This window comes from Stenella coeruleoalba, assembly GCF_951394435.1.
Source record: "Stenella coeruleoalba genome assembly, chromosome: 3".
NCBI lineage: Eukaryota > Metazoa > Chordata > Mammalia > Artiodactyla > Delphinidae > Stenella > Stenella coeruleoalba.
Window position 1 is genome coordinate 81,034,829 of NC_137148.1, and position 23,347 is coordinate 81,058,175.

The following is a 23,347-nucleotide window of genomic DNA, read 5'->3' on the forward strand; positions in this document are numbered from 1 at the left end:
TTATTATTCTCATGGCTGTGGCTGGCAATTACTAAGGCTTCAGCATCAAGAGTTTTCCAGCAACTTCCCAGTGTCCTCCAAAGATTCACCTGCTTCAGTACAGTGGGCAGTGAAATCAATGGCAGTGGTTTCCGATAACTTGATAATTTCCTGATTTCCTCAATGGTAGAGTGGCTTCCCTAATCTTTTCTACCCCAGACCTTCTAATATTTTTTAATCCCCTCTATTAAGCCATTTGTTGTTTGAAATACCTGGAGTTACTTCTGGTTTCCTGACTGAACCCCAATTAATACAGAGTCTCTGGAAGAAAAGGGATCCAGAATTCATTCCCTTCTTTTCAAGTCCTTTGGTGGTCCTGACTGAAGAAAGGAACCAAGGACCCCAAATGGGAACTCAACAAGAGGAAAGGAGAAAATGGGCTGATGATCTGTGATCAACTCCAGGGTTGTCCATAGGGGGAGAGTTTATTTGGCAATATGTAACTAAAGATGAAAAACCATCTGTCCTAGGCACTCAGGCACAGTGACCATTCTTCAGAATTAGTAGCTGGGCATGCAAATGACCACTAAAACTTGTAGCTTTGAAAGCATGTAAGGTACTACTTCTGTTTGTACAGATATTGGACTCAGAAAGAGCAATTGCAACATGAAAAACAGATGCATCATATCTCATTTCCAGGCCTTGCAGAGACAGAAAAGTCATCATCAGCCAAGATCCTCCCAATCTTCCAACAGATGCACAAATAGACCTGCCTCTGCAACCTTTTCTCCTTTTTTGGAATAATGGAAGAACTCTGTATGAACCAAATTAAGACCAGTACCTCCTCCTGCTTTCTCAGTGATCTCTAGCTTTTAGTTATCCTGTCTCCTTCTCTATCTTCAACCTCTTTGCCACCAACAATGATGTTAATAAGCATGCAAATATGCTCTGAGAACTCACAACTACAAAAGGTTCTCTTTTGAACAATGTAAGTCACTTTACCGAGTCTATTATTGGCCAAACTTTTCCAAAAAGGTATTTATTTATTTATATACGGCCTCTGTTTTTTTTTTTTGTTTTTTTACCCCCAAACACCTGTCAACGATTTCAGTATAGCTTATTTAAGTCTTCACTATTCCCTCAAAAATCTCTCTGGCTATGGTCATTCATTCATTTACACATTTTTTTTCATTTTTTTTCCTTTCACAAATATTTATGTAGCACTACATTAGGAGCTGGACATTAAAAGAAAATGTAAAAGGGGAATTGTCCCTGCCTTGATTAATGACGCTTATGTTGCAAGTGCAATTAGCATCTTTTTAAAAATCAATTTACTTTGTAAACAAAGAAAAACAATAATACAAACTTATTGCAATAAGTCAAAAAATATGAGGACAGATACATAAAAGAAAATGTAATAATCTCTCCCCAACTAATTAGCTGATATTAACAGTTAGCTGTAGGTTCTTCCACACATTTCTCTAAATGCATATAATTTAGGTTATAACACATGAAACTGCTGATATTCTACTGTTTTTCACTTGCAAAACATTATTAAATGATTCAACTTAATACATATGTGCATGTATACAGATTTTTATTTATTTTCAAATAGTTGTTGAGCAGTGCTTAAATAACATTTTAAAAACTATGAATAAAAAAAAACTATGAATGGTTTAATGAGTGAATATTTGTGTTCACCTTTGTTGGGAAAATATAATTTTTAAAAAATCTGCTGAGCCAGAAAAATGGCTTCACGAAGGCAGAAGTGAGAGAAAATAATTTTATTTTTGAATGAGTATTAAGCCAGAACATGATGAGCCTTACAGGTAACTCACTAAGAGATTTCAAAGGCAGAAAGAAATCTCACCCTTTTATACAGCCAAGCAGACACAACCCATTCCATACATGCTCCCAAGGTAAACAATAACTATTGTTCAAGTAAGAGGACTTGACAGCACCATTGTCACACACAGTTCATTCTAAATTCACCTGAGATGATCCATTATATTCGTTAACTGGATTTACCCAAAGGCAAATTAAATTCTTACCTCTATGACAGGTGGTAGTTTTGCAACTTGGTCATGGTTGGGCTCTCACAGAAACTGGGAAATATGGGTGCTACCTTCCTTGATGATTATATTTCAAAGGTATGGTTCCTAGGTCCTACAGAAAGATATTCCAGAATTGTAAAACTGACAAAAGACTTATTTAACTTTAAAAAGGTTTACATACATTTCAAAGAGACTGAGAAAGTATTTACAATTATAAATTTTCTAAAGCAAATATCTAAGAAAAGGGAGGGTAGGACATCTCTTCCCTTATTTTTCACAGGGAGAATCAAACCTTTTATTTTGTATTTGTACATCTTTACATATCAAGAACCAAAACATTTACATAAAATTAGCTGCCTTTTTAAAATCACAAAATGTTATCTCCCAATAACTGAATAGTTGAAGATAAAAATTTATAGGATGAGAAAATAAGTGAGGAACGAAAGTACCATAATCAGTTATCCATATAGATGTTATTTTTAGACAATTGAGCAAGATTAATTATCTATACACAAGTAAATTTCTTCCAATTTTTATTTTGCATAGGTAAGCAATCATGATCAAACAATAAATTCTACACATTATTTATCCTAGTTTAATAGTAAGAGCATGGATGTTGCAGTGAAAAATACATATACTAAATCTTGATGGAAATTAAAATGCTTCTCCTTTCCTACTGTAGAAGTTCAATTATATGTTGAAAAACCACAACTAGTAAAATATGAAGGTATAAATGAAATAAACAGTTATGCAGACTAGAAAATATCACACACTTATTTCATGTCTGAACAATTATCTGTTTCACTTTTACATTCAGGTTATCTCATGTACATGCTCAATCAGTATGCTTATATCACTAAACTATACTTAATTTTGTATTACTGATGCTTGCATATTTCCTGGCACAGACAACACCCAATAACTGTTTACTGGATTAAATTTTAGAATGACTTTATTCCAAACCCAGTAATTGTTTATTGGATTAAATTTTAGAATAACTTTAGTTTAAAATTATCTAAGGATGAATCTTGTCCTCATTTTTTTTTCTTTAGAGGAATACTAAGCTTTCAAACTAAGCCCCCAAATGGTTCCTTTAATTTGCTAAATTAATTTTACAATATAAAAAGTATCACAGAATCATATTTATACATTTACTTGTTGCTTATTCATATTCACTGTCATCTCAATCACAACTAATGGTTACTACTGAGTGCTCACTATAGACCTGGTAAATATTTTATGAATGTTGTCATTCTAAAGTTCCACAAGTCTGTAAGTTGTGTTTGCTAGTCTTACAACTGTGAAACTTAAAGAAATTAAAGATAGTAAGTAACTTGATTAGGGTGATACAGCTACTAAGTGGTAGGGCCTAGCTTAAACCCATGTCAGTCTAAGTATACAGTTCCTGCTCCAAGGCCTCCGATTCTTTTGCCAACATGTAGCTCTGCCTCTCTTAACTAGGTCATGTGTGCCCAGGCCATATGGCAAGCAGTCTACATAGTATCAACCAAAGGAAGTGACAAATTCTTGCTTTTCAAACCACTGTTAACAGTCAAGACAGCTTAATCCCTGATGTTAGCAAATTAATCAACGTGATCATGGTGATAAACATTCTAAGTCGATAACGTGGTTTGGATGACCAGTTCATTTATAAGAGAATAAAAGAAGTGGGTGTTACAGATGTGACCCATGAGGGAAACTCGGTGAGCAGCTGACATATAGGAAAAATATTCAGAACTTGTGGAAAGGCTTTGAGCAGGTATGCAAACAAATACCCAGACAAATGTATTGTATCTGGTTCAGGAGAATTTCCCCAGCACTCCCAGTAAGGCCTGGAATGATAAATAAAAACTACAATCAAGGAGTTACAGAAAATGTGAGGCTTAATTATATTTCACTGAATATTATGCAGCACAGTTAATTCAGTAAACTCTAGAACCTTTATGCTTCTGGGGATGCACATAGTGCTACATCCTGCTGGGCCAGTGCGTAGACTTGCGCAGCCTTTTCTGCAAGGAAAAGGAGAGAGCTTAGCTCTTAAGGGAGAGCTAAAGAAGGCAGTATACTCAGGGAGGGGAGGAGTGATGAGGGTGGTGGGGAGTGGGAGAGAAAAGCCTTTAGAGGCTTCATATCTTTTCAGATTTTATGGTTTTGCTGTTAGCACAAGTTCATGTGCCTGACACACAGTGAGGCCAAACAAACCAAAACGTCCTTGTTTGGAGCAGAGAAAGGTTTATTGCAGGGCCATCTGTGTCACGGGGGTTAACGGTATCAGTCCTTAGGCTCCAGGAGGCCTGGGGCTATGTGCACCTGGTCATCAAGTAGTTAACATCTTCCATTTGGTGGGGGATTTTCACATCTGTAAAACAACTCAGGAAATACTGTTATCTAGGTAACAGAGAGGAGCTAAAGCAGAGGATATGGGGGAAGGGCCTGTCCCGGGAAGACCCCATAGGGTCCTGCTCTGTTACATGGCTGCTGACCTAATTCTATTTACCTTATTCAGGCTGCACAAAAAGGGAAGGCATAGCCTGCAGGTACTATCCCACAGAAGTTTTAAACAAATATTCTCTTAATGATTTATGATATGCTTTGCTTTGCTTATTGCCCTGAACCTCAAGTTCCACAGGAAATTATATTCGTGATAACACTGCTCTACATTGTCATATCTCTTTTTATTATTGCTTTTCACAGTTACTTAAAGCTTGTATTGTTATTTAGCTACTTATTTTGTTCATATCATTTCTTCTCTATGGTAAACCCCTTGAGGGTAGGATTGTGTCCTAGAGAACAACTCTCTTTGTATAAGGCAGGGCACTTGCCGACTTAATCTGGCAGAGAATTCAGGCATAGTGATCTTTGTTCCAGCAACAGCCCATGGGAGACACTGCACTGAAGCAAAGAGGCTCCTCATTATTCAGGGATTATTTTCACAGCAAGTGAAAGAAACCCACCTTAATTCACCTTAATCAAGGAGAAATATTTTGTTTCATGGACTCGAATTACAAGAAAAGCTAGAGTGAAACTTGTCTTGCCCATTTAGAACAAGTAAATCAATTATTACCACAACTATTGCTGTGTGACAGCAGACAAAACTACAGAAAGCTTTAATTTTCACATTTCTAAAATAGCAGAACCACAGGAAAGAGTGCCTCTCTCTTACCAATATTTTAGAAATCCTAGGGAAATATTCACAAGTCCATTAAGGGCTATGAAGAAAGAGGCAAGATCCCAACAGTTCCCTTTTATCATATTGTTAGAATGTGGGGAGAAGGTGCAGTTCCTCAAATGAATACGAAGGCTAATGGGTGAATATTTGTGAGCTTGAAAGCCATTATATTTTATATCTAATGTAGAATGTGATGAAAGGGAAGAAGTAGACTATTTTAACATGTGTTGAGCACCTACTACATGTCCTATAAACTTTATTATATACATTATAAACTCATCAAAATATCCATAAAGGATAATAAATATGAAGATGGTATGGGATGATACTGGGCAGTACCTTTGCCCTGTAAATGCTAAACCAGTGAAACATTTATTACTAAGATAAAGAAATAGAGATTTTTAAAACCATTAACACTGAGGTTTAACTTCTCTATAGATTTTAGGATTACTTGTCTGTCCAAACAAAACTAGATAATTTAAAAATTCCATCTGCAAAGAGAGTGTTTGCACAGTACCACATGCAAGCATTTTACATGGCTTATATAATTTAACCCTCATAAAAATACCAGAATGTAGGTGTTTATATTTATTAGGATTTAAACTAAGCTACTTTAGCAAAGAGACCCGAATATACACTGACTTAAAAAAAAAAGATACAGGTTTATTTCTTTTTTAAAGAATACTTAGATATATAGGGTGATCCAGAATGTGTTATCCCAAGAGGGTTCTGCCAGATTCAAGGTAGAGCTTCCATCTCTTGAGTCCAAGATGGTGCCATTTCCCAAGCCCAACTATTGCTCTGGTACTGCTTTCTCCAGCCAGTGGAAAAAGAAAAAAAGGGGGGGAGGGGTGGTGTAAGTGGGTTATTTTAAGAACAGAATCTGAAAGTTGCACGTAACATTTGTGTTCTCCTGTGAGCCAGAGCTGAGTCAGATGATCTCACTCAAGAATAAGGCAGGTTAAGAAATGTCTCTAGCTAGGAGAACAGAAGCCCTACTAAAACCTATGTGTATGTGGCAGAATTGGTCAAGGCAGATTTAATGTGAAGTTAGGGTGGTATAACTTTCAGAGCCCATGTGCTTCTTCCAAGACTCTGAGGGAGGGGAAACTAGCAACATATTCATTTATTTATTTTATACCCTTTTGTCCTTAACACTTCCAAAAGATAGATCTGTCCCCAACAGGTAGGACTTATCTATAAACTAATACAAGGAGAATAAATCCTGGAGGAAAATTCACTGTCTCTGCCTCTAAATAATTTCCAATGAGGCCCAGAGAAGTTAAGTAACTTACAAAAAGTCACATAGATTTGGAGCTGAAATCAGAACCTGGGTCTCTACAGCACAAAGACTTTTGACTCATATTTCTAGTGCATCAAGTACTCATATATTTTAGATTTTATTTCCTCCTGACATTATCTCAGGAGAAAAGCTGGACAATCTAGAAATCACAAGGTAATTAATTGGCTACATCGCTTTGTCCCTATCTGTTCAGATACTCTTGGGAGACAAAGTGAAAGAGAACATGTGAAGCCCAGCTGCCAAGCTGACATGACAGCCAGTTAGTCGGGTGATGCCACTCTCAGATCAACCCAAAGGTTAATGACACAGATGCAGTCAAAGATCTGATGGATAGAGGCTGTGAACCCTGTATCAATAACTTACAGCGAATGTCTGGAGGTGGCAGATGAAGCGGCTTGTCATCAATTAAGCATGGCAGTCCATTTTTATAAAATTGTCATAAAGGATTATTAAATTTCACATCTTAGTTTGCTTGGGGAAAATATCAAATAACAGTAAAGGGTGCATTTTAAAAACAATGTTTAGTATAAACTCTTGCTTCTGGCCTCATGTCAAACTAACAAAGAGGTGCTATGCAATTTGATCCACGCTTTTCATTTTTCCATTTCTGAGCCAAGGTATTTTTTCATACTTATTATTAACTTCACATGTTTTTAAAAACAATAGTTCTGGTTTTAAGAATTTTTTAAGTTAGGAAAATATTTAATTATCAAGAAAATAATCTCAAAATTTGAATATGACTGCAAGTTGAATATTTATTCACCATAGCAACTTGGAGTATACATTCCTCAAAGTTAAGTACCATAACAAAATGTAGACACATGCCTTCCTTTTTATACAATTCCTATTTACAGTTAATTCAGAAAAGCATCCTGCACTAAGCCAGAGAGGACTTAAAGTGGTCTGTCTCTAGATACGTTTTTTTTAATTTTAAGACTGGATTCAGAGAGTTCCATCTAATTTGAGGTGTATTTACTATGTATCAGCTCCATTATCCAACTTTCTATAGTAAATCTTAAAATTCTTATATTTGTAAAAACCCCTACGAATGCCTGAATTATTTGGTAAAGTTTAAAAGACCCAATACAACATTTTTTGAAAGGCAATTATAATTATAAAGTAATCACTACTAAAGTATAACAAGTTGTCATAGTATCTATTTAGAAAACCATTCACAGTTATTCTACCATGCACATTTTCACACATAGCATCGTGCTGCTGTTCTAATAATTGTTTACTATCTTAATATGACAGGGCTAATACCCACCCTCTTAAGGAAATTACCTTTCTTTAGTACTGGATTAATATTATCCTATGTTACTTTTTATTTGTAGCAAGTTGTTCCCAATTCTATACCACCAACCATTCGACTTAATGATCTACTTGATGGACATCACTAAAAACAGTTTGTAAAGTTGACTTAACAAAATGAAATGATATTCAATATCAGTTTGAGTTGTTGCAATGAAAAGAGCTCATAGTACACTGGAAAGCTGTGGGAAATTGTTGGGAATTACTATTCTATGGATTGATACAAATAAAGAAAAAATCATAGAATTCTAGAATTATAAGGTACAGGAGCTATTTAGGCCAACACGCTAATTAAACAGTCCATGGATCAAAAACTAGACTTGATAAAAATCATAAAATGGATTGCCTGCTGAACTAAGTTTTGGACCTAGTGCTGTGTACAGTATAGCCTACTGTTTTGCCTAAGATTGTGCAGTATCCCAGAATGGTTTCTGCTCTCTTTTAGGTTCCAAAATGTTCTACCTTGTAACAAGTAAATGTAAATTAACTGGTTGACTGACTAGTTGATTGACTGACTTACAGGCTAAGGCTAACTGGTTGCCTGACAGACTAGGGCTTCCCAGGGAGGGTCAAGGTTACCATTCTCCACAGGCTCCTCAAATAAACCTCCAGAGTCAAACATAACTGACAAACCTGATACCTGGAGTACCAAAGTTACTGAAAAGCTTTCAGGGAAAATTTTTCTAAATGTAACTGAAAACTCTTCAAATTTTTCTTAATCCCCTCATATTTTTTTCTGCTTCATATAAAAATACTAATTAGAGTCTTCTCCCTTTTTTTCTTGATGAGTCTGGCTAATGGTTTATCAATTTTGTTTATCTTCTCAAAAAACCAGCTTTTAGTTTTATTAATCTTTGCTATCATTTCCTTCATTTCTTTTTGATTTATTTCTGATCTGATTTTTATGATTTCTTTCCTTCTGCTAACTTTGGGGGGGTTTTTGTTCTTCTTTCTCTAATTGCTTTAGGTGCAAGGTTAGGTTGTTTATTTGAGATGTTTCCTGTTTCTTAAGGTAGGCTTGTATTGCTATAAACTTCCCTCTTAGAACTGCTTTTGCTGCATCCCATAGGTTCTGGGTCGTCGTGTCTCCATTGTCATTTGTTTCTAGGTATGTTTTTATTTCCTCTTTGATTTCTTCAGTGATCACTTCATTATTAAGAAGTGTATTATTTAGCCTCCATGTGTCTGTATTTTTTACAGATCTACCGTATGTTAACACATATATATGGAATTTAAGAAAAAAAAATGTCATGAAGAACCTAGGGGTAAGACAGGAATAAAGACACTGACCTACTAGAGAATGGACTTGAGGATATGGGGAGGGGGAAGGGTAAGCTGTCACAAAGTGAGAGAGAAGCATGGACATATATACACTACCAAACGTAAGGTAGATAGCTAGTGGGAAGCAGCCGCATGGCACAGGGAGATCAGCTCGGTGCTTTGTGACCACCTGGAGGGGTGGGATAGGGAGGGTGGGAGGGAGGGAGACGCAAGAAGGAAGAGATATGGGAACATATGTATATATATAACTGATTCACTTTGTTATAAAGCAGAAACTAACACACCATTGTAAAGCAATTATACTCCAATAAAGATGTAAAAAAAAATAATAATAAAAATAAAAGATTATACTCCTTTAAAAAAAATACTAATTAGAAAATTAAATTATGTTCAATATCTAAAAATGAAATTATATAGTAAGTAATTCAACATCAACACCTGATACTATGTGATAGACCTATGGGCATAATTGTGATATTATGACACTCACAAAAATAGTATAACATTTATATTTCAAGATTTGCACATAATTCAATGGCTTTCAAAAGTCAACTTTTCAATACAAACTTTAAAATTAATGATAACAACTTTTTCTATCTAAAACAACTGTAGCAAGTTGATGCACTTTATTCTGGCATTCACGATTTAGAAAAATGTTTTTTGCAAGCTTCATACAAAAACATTTGAAGAAATTAAAAATCATTGCAGCAATGTACATAGATCTCATATTCCTTTGATTCCCCCTTCTTTTTGATTTCTACATCTCTTATATTATGAGAAGACATTACCAAAGAAAAGACAACAAATTACTACGAAAGACAACATTGGTTCTTAGCGAGAAAGGAGAGTGAAAATCAGCTTTTATGTGACCAAAGAATCTCTTTATTTAATATCCTTATTAATGTGAACTGAACCTAAAAATGTGAACATCTAGATATATATTGCTTAATTCCAGTTTCACCTGCATTAGATAAACTGTCTTATAACTTCCTTTCTTAAGGAATAATATTTACATGTTAATTTCTTTTCCTCAATTTCTCACTAAACTTCAAATCATTTTGGAGTAAATAGTATAGTCAGGCATTATATAAATATGAAAAACTTAAGTACTACAGTAAGGAATTATGTAAATATGAAAAACTTTAAATATCAAGAATTTTAAATGTATATAATGCTTGATCCTTCATATTATCTTTAGAATTTCAACATTTATATACAAACATGAAATGCTAAGACTGAAATGCCTAAACTTTGTTCTGTTGTTATATGGGAGCACTTACAGTATCAGATTCTAACTTAATCAAAACTGAACTAAAATGAAAAGCATCATTGTAATCAACCATATGGCTGCTTCATTCTAACCTGGTTATTTTTAAAGAGCCAGACTCCAACATTCCTCCTTAGAGGGAGAATAAAAACCGTATTACTACTGTACACATCAAAACTACATTGTCAACCAGTCATTGTGTTAGCTGGCACTAAATTCCTGAACAGCATAGTAGTGCAACACAGGTCTTCCAGATGACTATGAATGGATGGTCTTCATTTGTCAGAGATTAATCTGGTAGACATGGCCTTTGTAGAAATAGCTAGAAAATATAGTACGAATTCTGAAGGAGCAGGGATGGGGAGAGTCATCTTTTTCATATGACCAGTGACCCTTTTTTTAAATGTTACCACTGCTGCACATAGATCCTAAAAATGCAAGAGAAAGATTCCATTTCATTGTATTGAGAATCATCCTCTTCGGAAACCAATTTAGTCTGAAAGTACCCTCAGAAAGGATTCTGCTTCTTGTAGATAATTGTGGATCAATTTCAGATGAAGATTTAGTAGCCTTTTAAAAAACCTTTTAGGGCATTTTTTAATGCTCTGTAGAGAGTTGAAGAGTGTGTGTGGGGAGCGTGGAAGTAAGCTGATAAAATGCTATTATTGAAGAACTTCAGGCTAACCATGAACTTTAAGATTTGTATTCAGTTCTATGGCAAATGGCACCAGCTTATCTTACAGGTTACGTGCACTATAGATTTGGAAGCAATAAAAGACAGATCTGGGTCTCCATTTGGGCTCATGGGCTGCAGTTTGTCCTCTTAGGTTTCAAATTTCTCAGTTCTTCCCTACTACACATTCAGCTTTTCTCTCAGACTGCTGGACTAACCTGACCTTTTGAGACTTGAGACCTGGTACAAGATGCAGAGGCAACAGCCTTGTACAGACTTCTGCACCAGGAACAACTGTGTGAAGTGAAAGCCTCTATAATAAATCTCTATTCTACATCACTCATAGTGATTCTACTTCTCAGGCTAAATCCTGACAGGTAAAGTAGTAATTCAGAGACATGAAGAAATTAATCAAAGGGATTAATTCCCAAACACTCTCAAAGAGGGTTAGTAGAAGAACCTAGAAGCATACTTTACCTTCTTTGATTTGATTCCATATCCCTAAATGTATACTTCTATAGTTCTTATTTTATTTTAGAGACTACTTTACACAATAACACCTAGTTTCTCCTAAGGTAGAAAGAATGTAGCTCCTAGTAGCTCCTCCTTCAAATATTCACTCTCAAACTAACTGAAGTCTTCAGTCTTAAGTGTCCTTGTTCCACTTTTTCCTGCCTACTTGATGACTACTTGTAAAGTCTGTCCCTCGGGCTATGTTAGCAGTCCTTAAAAAAACTATCGCAAATTTTTCTCTTTGTGTATTAAGAGTGAAGTCTTTATACTTTAGCAGTTCACTGCAAACTTGTGAAGGAAGTGATGTTCACATTTCCTTTTCCTTCTATAAGGGTCAGCCAAGCTCTGATGTTTCTAGGAAAAGCTGAGTAGAGCAATGACCACATCTTGTAGCACAGTGCTAAATCAGCCATGCTGTGAAAGGGAGCAATGCATATCAGCTCTTTGACTAGGAGCTACCACACAGACATTTCCTTTTATTCCAGCAGACTTGGTTTTTGGCAACCTGCGCACTTCATTTTTCCTCCCAGACAGCTGTTTCTGAGTCACACGCTCACTGTGCATGGCCTTTCTTTTTCCTAACAGTGTCAAATATTCAATATTATAAGTATTTACTGAGCATTTACCATGTACCAGGCACAGAACTTAGCCTAGGCCTACACTGGGATAAGATATATGATGAGGGAAACCTCTTCAGCTTATCTGAGGACATGGCATATGCTTGGGCATACAGACTACTCAAAGAGGAGAGTTATAGTACCTTTTGTTGAGGTTAAAACACATGCATTTTATGCTGCTTTAAAAATTTTACCTAACCTGTCACTGGTAAAGTTTTATATAATGGGAATAGGATTTCCCATTCTTTTCTCTAAGCTAACCCTCAGTGTTTCCATTATAGCACAATTAATATGTAGCTGGGAAGAAATGGTTTACAGCTGATCTTTAGGGTTTGCTTATTAGATATGCTGTGTCTTAGGCCTGGTCTTTTACCTTATCCACTAAATGTACGTTCAAATGATAATTCTATAGATGGCATTGTAGACTGGGAAGTCCTACTCAGGACATAAGAATAAAAATCAATTCCCTTTTTTACTCGTTTTCCATTCATCAGTACACCCTACCACAATACAATAATACAGTAGTCAGCAACCCATTTTTGACAAACAGCAACAAAGAAGCAATACGTATTGCTAACTTTTTACAAATGCAAGTTTAAAACTAAAAGAAAGCAAAACAGGGACTATATAAATAACTTCAATTTCACTAAAAGACAAAGCTTAGTTATACACACACACACACACACACACACATACACACACACACACACACAAAAGTACACTAGTGTGCACTAAAATACATCCCAAAGCACACACACATACACACACACACATACACACACACAAAAGTACACTAGTGTGCACTAAAATACATCCCAAAGCAGAAAATATGTGCAGTTCATTTTAGTAATACTTCCTGATTTGTAAAAAAGGGTATATCTGTGTATGTATGTATGTCTTATGTTTATAAGAAGAAGAGTAGACATTTTCTGAAAATATACTCAATTTTGTTAGATCTTTTGAACAAGTGACTGCAAAATAGTACATCTACCTAAAGCAATGATGCCTAAAATATGTTTTTATACTTTAAACCAGAAAAAAGAGCTTCCCTCCTTTACCATTCAGGTTAAAATACTTTGGATTCATTTTTCATTGTTGGCCCCTTAGCTCTTCTTACTTTATTAAGGATACATTAGTAGGTTTTAAACTTTAATAATAAATATTTACAACAAAAACTACAAAAGTATGTGTTTTTTTAATTAATTTTTTTGGAGTACAGTTGTTTTACAATGTTGTGTTAGTTTCTGCAGTACATCAAAGTGAATCAGCTATACATATACATATATGCCCTCTTTTTTGGATTTCCTTCCCATTTAGGTCACCACAGAGCACTGAGTAGAGTTCCCTGTGCTATACAGTAGGTTCTCATTAGTTATCTATTTTATATATAGTAGCATATATGTGTCAATCCCAATCTCCCAAAATTCATCGCACTCCCCCGTTTCCCCCCAAAAGTATGTTATTAAAGAAGCCATTTCTGAAAGCAATTTAAAACTGTGGACCATGTGAAAAAAATACATGAAATAAACAAAAAGATTTATGTGCTGCCTCAGTCACTATTATTATTTATTTATTCATCTGTACTTGTACACTCAGTGCTTTTGGAAATGATTTAGGGCAACTTATAAAAATACGTACTACAACAAAATGCTTATCAAAAAAGTAAAGAGGGCTTCCCTGGTGGCGCAGTGGTTGAGAGTCCGCCTGCCGATGCAGGGGACACGGGTTCGTGCCCCAGTCTGGGAAGATCCCACATGCCGCGGAGTGACTAGGTCCGTGAGCCATGGCCGCTGAGCCTGCGCGTCCGGAACCTCTGAGCCTGCGCGTCCGGAACCTCTACGCCGCAATGGGAGAGGCCACAACAGTGAGAGGCCCACGTACCGCAAAAAAAAAAAAAAAAAACAAACAAACAAACAAAAAAAAGTAAAGAATTTGTGGCAAAGGTAAATAAGGGTAGAGACAACAGAATAAATTCAAGAGTTACAAAAATGCATGCCCTGGAGTACAGCAGCTAACACTGAGCCTCTAATTTGGCAGTACACTATAATAGTAAAGCCAGAGGAAACACAACTGGTTCTTTGAGGCATAGATTCCAAAATATGAAGATAGGCCAGTTTCTCAAAGAAGAACATTCATTGCTTACACGGACACTAAAGATAAATACCTTCACTAGACAAAGTGGTATGTTTCTGTTATTGTTTTTAAAATATATATATATAATTTTAACAGTTGACTTAGGGATAATTAATCATATGCAGTAGTTCTGGAAAACTGAAGTCTAGGTATGTAGGCTGTAGCCTTCCGGTCTTTTGTATTAATCCAAATATAGCTTTGAAAATATAAACTGAGATGATTCTTAACCAATTCTTAGTTATAGACCATTTTGAATACCTGGTGAAAATAACAGACAGCCCATTAAAATTCATATGCATAGAATTTATGTGCAATTTTAAGGTGCTCTTAGATCTTCCCTTATCCAAAGTTAAGAATCTCTGAGCAAGAAAAATGGATGGACTACTTGATTTTCAGAAAATCCTTTGTAAATATTATTTATTTCCACAAATTTTGAGACACTGAGCAGTACTAAGTTTGAGGTCATTCTCCCTAATAAGTTTCTAGTGCACGTATTCTGTGCTGTGGCTTAAACCAAAACCAAGCAGGAGTTAATAGGTTAGGCAGGGGGTAGAACGGACACCACTTTACAAAAGAGAGAAAGAAAATTAAAATGATACACACACAAATGCCTAATTTAATAGAAGGTCTTTCTTCCTCTGCACAGAGATAGGATATAAAAGAATTCCTGAAAAGGTCTCCACAGGGATTTCCAGAGGAAATCATACCATCAAAGGAGTGCATAGATAGTGTAGCAAAAAACGATGGCAACAAGAAAATTAGTCTAGAAAATATGTGCAGCTCATTTTAGTAATACTTCCTGATTTGTAAAAAAGGGTATATCTGTGTATGTATGTATTCTCCAGTAAAGCACACACAAATATATAATAGTAAAAGATCAAAGTGCATGTTCCAAACTACATGTCAATTGCTGGATACAAAGCAGTAAATTATTGGAAGACAGGTACCAAAAACCAAAATATGCCTCGGTTATGGAATAGCCGCTCTGAAGTCATTTTTCTTACTATTGATTACATAATCAATTCAGTTGTCTCCAAACTTAAGAAAATACATTTCTGTCAATTGCATAGAAGAGAGTGTGTACCTTTCTATCCTTTCTATGAAGAACACGTTTCCAGTTCAAGTGAAAGTAGCAGCAAGTCAAGGTTTTTCCTTGCAAACTTAGGCATTAAAAAAGTACTGTATAAGTACTGTATAAAAATGAGTACTGTATAAAAATCAATAATGAGGTGTCTAAATTGATTCCAAATAGCTCTCATCTCAGGTATTGTATAAGTGTGAGATAAATTTAGAGAGTACTCCACTAACATTTTAAGTACCTAGATGCAACCAGTGATGAATTATATCTAAAAATAGACTTTTGGAGAGAGACCTTCAACATGGCGGAGGAGTAACACATGGAGATCACCTTCCTTCCAACAAATACATCAGAAATACATCTGCATGTGGAACAACTCCTACAGAACACCTACTGAATGCTGGCAGAAGACCTCAGACTTCCCAAAAGGCAAGAAACTCCCCATGTACCTGGGTAGGGCAAAAGAAAAAAGAAAAAACAGAGACAAAAGAATAGGGACGGGACCTGCACCAGTGGGAGGGAGCTGTGAAGGAGGAAAACTTTCCACACACTAGGAAGCCCCTAAACAGGCGGAGATGGGGGGGTGGGGTGGGGAAGCTACGAAGCCGCGGAGAAGAGCACAGCAACAGGAGTGCGGAGGGCAAAGCGGAGAGATTCCCGCACAGAGGATCGGTGCTGACCAGCGCTCACCAGCCCGAGAGGCTCCTCTGCTCACCCGCCGGGGCACATGGGGGTTGGGAGCTAAGGCTCAGGCTTCGGAGATCAGACCCCAGGGAGAGGACTGGGTGAACACAGCCTGAAGGCGGTTAGTGCGCCACAGCTAGCCGGGAGGTAGTCCAAGAAAAAGTCTGGAGCTGCCTAAGAGGCAAGAGACCATTGTTTCAGGGTGCGTGAGGAAAGGGGATTCAGAGCACCACCTAAACGAACTCCAGAAACGGGCGCAATCCACGGCTATCAGCATGGACACCAGAGACAGGCATGAGACATTAAGGCTGCTGCTACAGCCACCAAGAAGCCTGTGTGCGAGCACAGGTCACTATCCACACCTCCATTCCCGGGAGCCTGTGCAGTCTACCACTGCGAGGGTCCCGTGATCCAGGGACAACTTCCCCAGGAGAACACATAGCGTGCCTCAGGCTGGTGCAACGTCACGCCAGCCTCTGCCGCCGCAGGCTCGCCCTGCATCTGTATCCCTCCCTCCCCCAAGGCTCAGTGAGCCAAAGCCCACTAATCAGGTGCTCCTTTAACACCGTCCTGTCTGAGCAAAGCAGAAACACTCTCAGGTGACCTACATGCAGAGGCGGGGCCAAACCCAAAGCTGAACCCCAGGAGCTGTGCGAACAAAGAAGATAAAGGGAAATCTCTCCCAGCAGCCTCAGGAGCACCAGATTAAATCTCCACAATCAACTTGATGTACCCTGCATCTCTGCAATACCTGAAGAGACAATGAATCATCCCAAATTGAGGAGGTGGACTTTGGGAGCAACTATAGACTTGGGGTTTGCTTTCTGCATCTAATTTGTTTGGTTTTATGTTTAACTTACTTTACTATTTAGTTTATTATCACTGATATATTTGTTTATTGATTTGGTTAGTCTCTTCCTTTATGTTTATATATATAGATATATATATTTTTTTTTCTTTTTTCTCTTTTTGTGACTGTGTGTGTATACTTCTTTGTGTGATATTTTTTCCTTTCTTAACACTTTAAAATTGTTTTTATCTTTAATTTTTTTATTTTTTAGTTCAATAACTATATTTTATTTATTTAATTTATTTATTTGTTTTCCTTCTTTCTTTCTTTTTTTCTCCCTTTTCTTCTGAGTCATGTGGCTGACTGGGTTGTGGTGCTCTGGCCGGGTGTCAGGTCTGTGCCTCTGAGGTGAGAGAGCCGAGTTCAGGACACTGGTCCACCAGAAACCTCCTGACCCATGTAATATCAATCGGCGGGAGCTCTCCCAGAGACCTCCATCTTAATGCTAAGGCCCAGCTACACTCAACGACCAGCAAGCTACAGTGCTGGACACGCTATTCCAAACAACTAGCAAGACAGGAACACAACCCCATCCATTAGCAGAAAGGCTGCCTAAAATCATAACAAGGTCACAGAGACCCCAAAACACACCACTGGACACAGCCCTGCCCACCAGAAAGACAAGATCCAGCCTCATCCAACAGAACACAGGCACCAGTCCCCTGCACAAGGAAACCTACACAACTCACTGAACAAACCTTAGCCACTGGGGGCAGACACCAAAAACAATGGGAACTATGAACCTGCAGCCAGCAAAAAGGAAACCCCAAACACAGTAAGTTAAGCATAATGAGAAGACAGAAAAACACAGCAGATGAAGAAGCAAGGTAAAAACTCACCAGACCAAAAAATGAAGAGGAAATAGGCAGTCTACCTGAAAAAGAATTCAGAGTAATGATAGTAAAGATAATCCAAAATCTTGGTAAAAGAATTGAGAAAATACAAGAAACATTTAACAAGGACCCAAAAGAACTAAAGAGCAAACAAACAGTGATGAACAACACCAAAAATGAAATTAAAAATTCTCTAGGGGAATCAATAGCACAATAACTGAGGCAGAAGAATGGAAAAGTGACCTGCAAGATAAAATAGTGGAAATAACTACCACACAGCAGGATAAAGAAGAAAGAAAGAAAAGAACTGAGGACAGTCTCAGAGATGACTGGGACAACATTAAATGTACCAACATTTGAATTATAGAGGTCCCAGAAGAATAAGAGAAAAAGAATGAATCTGAGACAATATTTGAACAGATTATAGTTGAAAACTTCCTTAATATGGGAAAGGAAATAGTCAATCAAGTCCAGGAAGCGCAGAGTCCCATACAGGATAAACCCAAGGAGAAACACATCAAGACATATATTAATCAAACTATAAAAAAATTAAATACAAAGAAAAAAATACTAAAAGCAGCAAGGGAAGAACAACAAATAACATACAGGGGAATCCCCATAAGGGTAACAGCTGACCTTTCAGCAGAAATTCTGCAAGCCAGAAGGGAGGGGCAGGACATATTTAAAGTGATGAATGGGAAAAACCTACAGCCAAGAATACTCTGCCCAGCAAGGATCTCATTCAGCTTCGAGGGAGAAATTAAAACCTTTACACACAAGCAAAAACTAAGAGAATTCAGCACCACCAAACCAGCTTTACAACAAATGCTAAAGGAACTTCTCTAGGCAGGAAACACAAGAGAAGGAAAAGACCTACAAAAACAAACCTCAAACAATTAAGAAAATTGTCATAGGAACAAACATATTGATAAGTATCTTAAATGTAAATGGATTAAATACTACAACGAAAAGACAAGACTGGCTGAATAGATACAAAAACAAGACCCGTATATATACTGTATACAAGAGACCCACTTCAGACCTAGGGAAACATACAGACTGAAAGTAAGGGGATGGAAAAAGATATTCCATGCACATGGAAATCAAAAGAAAGCTGGAGTAGCAAATCTCATAACAGACAAAATAGACTTTAAAATACAGTCTATTACAAGAGACAAAGAAGGACACTACATAATGATCATGGGATCAATCCAAGCAAAAGATATAACAAATGTAAATATTTATGGACCCAACATAGGAGCACCTCAATTCAAAAGGCAAATGCTAACAGCCAAAAAAGGGGAAAGCGACAGTAACACAATCATACTAGGGGACATTAACACCACACTTTCACCAATGGACAGCTCATCCAAAGACAGAAACACAAGCTTTAAATGATACATTAAACAAGATGGACTTAACTGATATTTATTGGACATTCCATTCAAGAACAACAGAATACATGTTCTCCTCAAGTGTTCATGGAACATTCTCCAGGATAGGTCATATCTTGGGTCACAAACCAAGCCTTAGTAAATTTAAAAAAACTGATATGATTATCAAGTATCTTTTCTGACGACAACTCACGAGACTAGATATCAATTACAGGAAAAAATTTGTAAAAAATACAAACACATGGAGGCTAAACAATACACTACTAAAAAACCAAGAGATCACTGAAGAAATCAAAGAGGAAATTAAAAAATACCTAGAAAAAAATGACAATGAAAACACAACGACCCAAAACCTATGGGATGCAGAAAAAGCAGTTCTAAGAGGGAAGTTTACAGCAATACAATCCTACCTCAGGAAACAAGAAACATCTCAAATAAACAACCTACCCTTACACCTAAATTAATTAAAGAAAGGAAAACAAAAAAACCCCAAAGTAAGCAGAAGGAAAGACATCATAAAGATCAGATCAGAAAAAAATGAAAAAGAAATGAAGAAAACAATAGCAAAGATCAATAAAACTAAAAGCTGGTTCTTGAGAAGATAAACAAAACTGATAAACCATTAGCCAGATGCATCAAGCAAAAAAGAGAGAAAACTCAAAACAACAGATTAGAAATGAAAAAGAAGAAACAACTGACACTGCAGAAATACAAAGGATCATAAGAGATTGCTACAAGCAACTCTGTGCCAATAAAATGAACAACCTGGAAGAAATGGACAAATTCTTAGAAATACACAACCTTCTGAGACACAACCAGGATGAAATAGAGAATATGAACAGACCACTCACAAGCACTGAAACTGAAGATGTGATTAAAAATCTTCCAACAAAAAAAATTCCAGGACCAGGTGGCTTCACAGGCGAATTCTATCAAACATTTAGAGAAGAACTAACACCTATCCTTCTCAGACTCTTCCAAAATATAGCAGAGGGAGGAACACTCCCAAACTCATTCTATGAGGCCACCATCGCCCTGATACCAAAACCAGACAATGATGTCACAAAGAAAGAAAACTACAGGGCAATATCACTGATGAACATAGATGCAAAAATCCTCAACAAAATACGAGCCAACAGAATTCAACAGCACATTAAGAGCATCACACACCATGATCAAGTGGGGTTTATCTTAGGAATGCAAGAATTCTTCAATTTATGCAAATCAATCGATATGATTAAACCATATTAACAAGTTGAAGGAGAAAAAACATAAAATTATCTAAATAAATGCAGAAAAAGCTTTTGAGAAAATTCAACATCCATTTATGATAAAAACCCTCCAGAAAGTAGTCACAGAGGGAACTTACCTCAACATAAAAAAGGTCATCTATGACAATCGGACAGCCAACATCGTTCTCAGTGGTGATAAACTGAAACCATTTCCTCTGAGATCAGGAAGAAGACAAGGTTGTCCACTCTCACAATTATTATTCAACATAGTTTTGGAACTTTCAGCCAAAGAAATCAGAGAAGAAAAAGAAATTAAAGGAATCCAAATTGGAATAGAAGTAAAGCTGTCACTGCAGATGACATGATACTATACATAGAGAATCCAAAAGATGCTACCAGAAAAATACTAGAGCTAATCAATGAATTTGGTTAAAGTAGCAGGATACAAAATTAATGCACAGGAATCTCTTCCATTCCTAAAGACTAATGATGAAAAATATGAAAGAGAAATTAAGGAAACACTCCCATTTACCACTACAACAAAAAGAATAAAATACCTAGAAATAAATTTACCTAAGGACACAAAAGACGTGTATGCAGAAAACTGTAAGATACTGATGAAAGAAATTAAACATGATACAAACAGATGGAGAGATATACCATGTTCTTCGACTGCAAGAATGAATATTGAGCAAATGACTATACTACCCAAAGCAATCTACAGATTTAATGCAATCCCTATCAAACTACCAATGGCATTTTTCACAGAACTAGAACAAAGAATTTCACAATGTGTATGGAAACACAAAAGACCCTGAATAGCCAAAGCAATCTTGAGAAAGAAAAACGGAGCTTCAAGGAATCAGACTCCCTGACTTTAGACTATACTACAAAGCTACAGTAATCAAGTCAGTATGGTACTGGCACAAAAACAGAAATATAGATCAATGTAACAGGATAGAAAGCCCCACAATAAACCCATGCACATATGGTCACCTTACTTTTGATAAAGGAGGCAAGAATATACAATGCAGAAAAGATAGCTTCGTCAGTAAGTGGTGCTAGGAAAACTGGACAGCTACATGTAAAAGAATGAAATTAGAACACTCCCTAACACCATACACAAAAATAAGCTCAGAATGGATTAAAGACCAAAATATAAGTCCAGACACGATAAAACTTATAGTGAAAAACATAGGGAAAACACTGTATGACATAAATCACAGCACGATCCTTTTAGACCCACCTCCTAGAGAAATGGAAAGAAAAACATAAAGAAATGTGACCTAATGACACTTAAAAGCTTTTGCACAGCAAAGGAAACCATAAACAAGATGAAAATGCAACCCTCAGAATGGGAGTAAATATTAGCAAATGAAGCAACTGACAAAGAATTAATCTGCAAAATTTACAAGGAGCATATGCAGCTCAATATCAAAAAAACAAACAACCGAATACAAAAATGGTCAGAAGACCAAAATAGACATTTCTTCAAAGAAGATATACAGATGGTCACAAACACATGAAAGGATGTTCAACATCACTAATCATTAGAGGAATGCAAATCAAACTACAGTGAGGTATCACCTCACACCATTCAGAATGGCCATCATCTAAAAATCTAAAAGCCATAAATGCTGGAGAGGGTGTGGAGAATAGGGAACACCCTTGCACTGTTGGTGGGAATGTAACTTGCTACAGCCACTATGGATAACAGTACAGAGATTCCTTAGAAAAGTAAAAATAGAACTACCATACTACCCAGCAATCCCACTACTGGGCATATACCCTGAGAAAACCATAATTCAAAAAGAGTCATGTACCACAATGTTCCTTGCAGCTCTATTTACAATAGCCAGGACATGGAAGCAACCTAAGTGTCCATCAACAGATGAATGGAAAAAGAAGATGTGGCATATATATACAATGGAATATCACTCAGCCATAAAAAGAAACGAAACTGACTTATTTGTAGTGAGGTGGATGGACCTAGAGTCTGTCATACAGAGTGAAGTAAGTCAGAAAGAGAAAAACAAATACCATATGTAAACACATACGTATGGAATCTAAGAAAGAAAATTGGTTCTGAAAAACCTACAGGCAGGACAGGAATGAAGATGAAGACGTAGAGAAAGGACCTGAGGACATGGGGAGGGGGAAGGGTAAGGTGAGACAAAGTGAGAGACTGGCATGGACATATATACACTACCAAATGTGAAACCGATAGCTAGTAGCAGGCAGCCACATAGCACAGGGAGATCAGCTCGGTGCTTATGACCACCTAGAGTGGTGGGATATGGAGGGTGGGAGGGAGACACATGAGGGAGGAGATATGGGGATATATGTATATGTATAGCTGATTCACTTTGTTATAAAGCAGAAACTAACACACCATTGTAAAGCAATTACACTCCCATAAAGATGTTTAAGAAAAAAAATAGTTGGGCTTCCCTGGTGGCACAGTGGTTGAGAGTCTGCCTGCCGATGCAGGAGACACAGGTTCGTGCCCCGGTCCGGGAAGATCCCACATGCCGCAGAGCGGCTGAGCCCGTGAACCATGGCCGCTGAGCCTGCGCATCCAGAGCCTGTGCATCCAGAGCCTGTGCTCCACAACAGGAGAGGCCACAACAGTGAGAGGCCCGTGTACCGCAAACAAACAAACAAAAAAAATAGTTAACCATCAAGGACCCACTGCATAGCACAGGTAACTCTACTCAATACTCTGTAATGACCTATATGGGAAAAGAATTTAAGAAAGAGCAGATATATGTGTATGTATAACTTATTTGCTTTGTTGTACAGCAGAAACTAACACAACATTGTAAATCAACTATACTTCAATAAATATTCATTAAAAATAAATAAATAAATAAAAATAGAGTTTTGACTTACTTGGGCCAATAAGTTCGTTTTTAATTAATCTATTTTGAGTTTTGGTCACTTTTAACCAAAGAGTACAGGCGTATGTAACCGTGA

General features: G+C 36.9%; 1 long non-coding RNA gene across 2 annotated transcripts in view; it reads right to left on the reverse strand.

Moving 5' to 3' along the window:
- The window catches only part of LOC307184700, a 166,785-nt gene that overhangs the window by 110,814 nt on the left and 32,624 nt on the right, over positions 1 to 23,347 (reverse strand). For both annotated transcript variants that reach the window (XR_013827798.1, XR_013827799.1), the window contains exon 3: positions 2,031 to 2,145. This is a non-coding gene — a long non-coding RNA (uncharacterized lncRNA). The remainder of the gene's footprint in view (positions 1 to 2,030; positions 2,146 to 23,347) is intronic.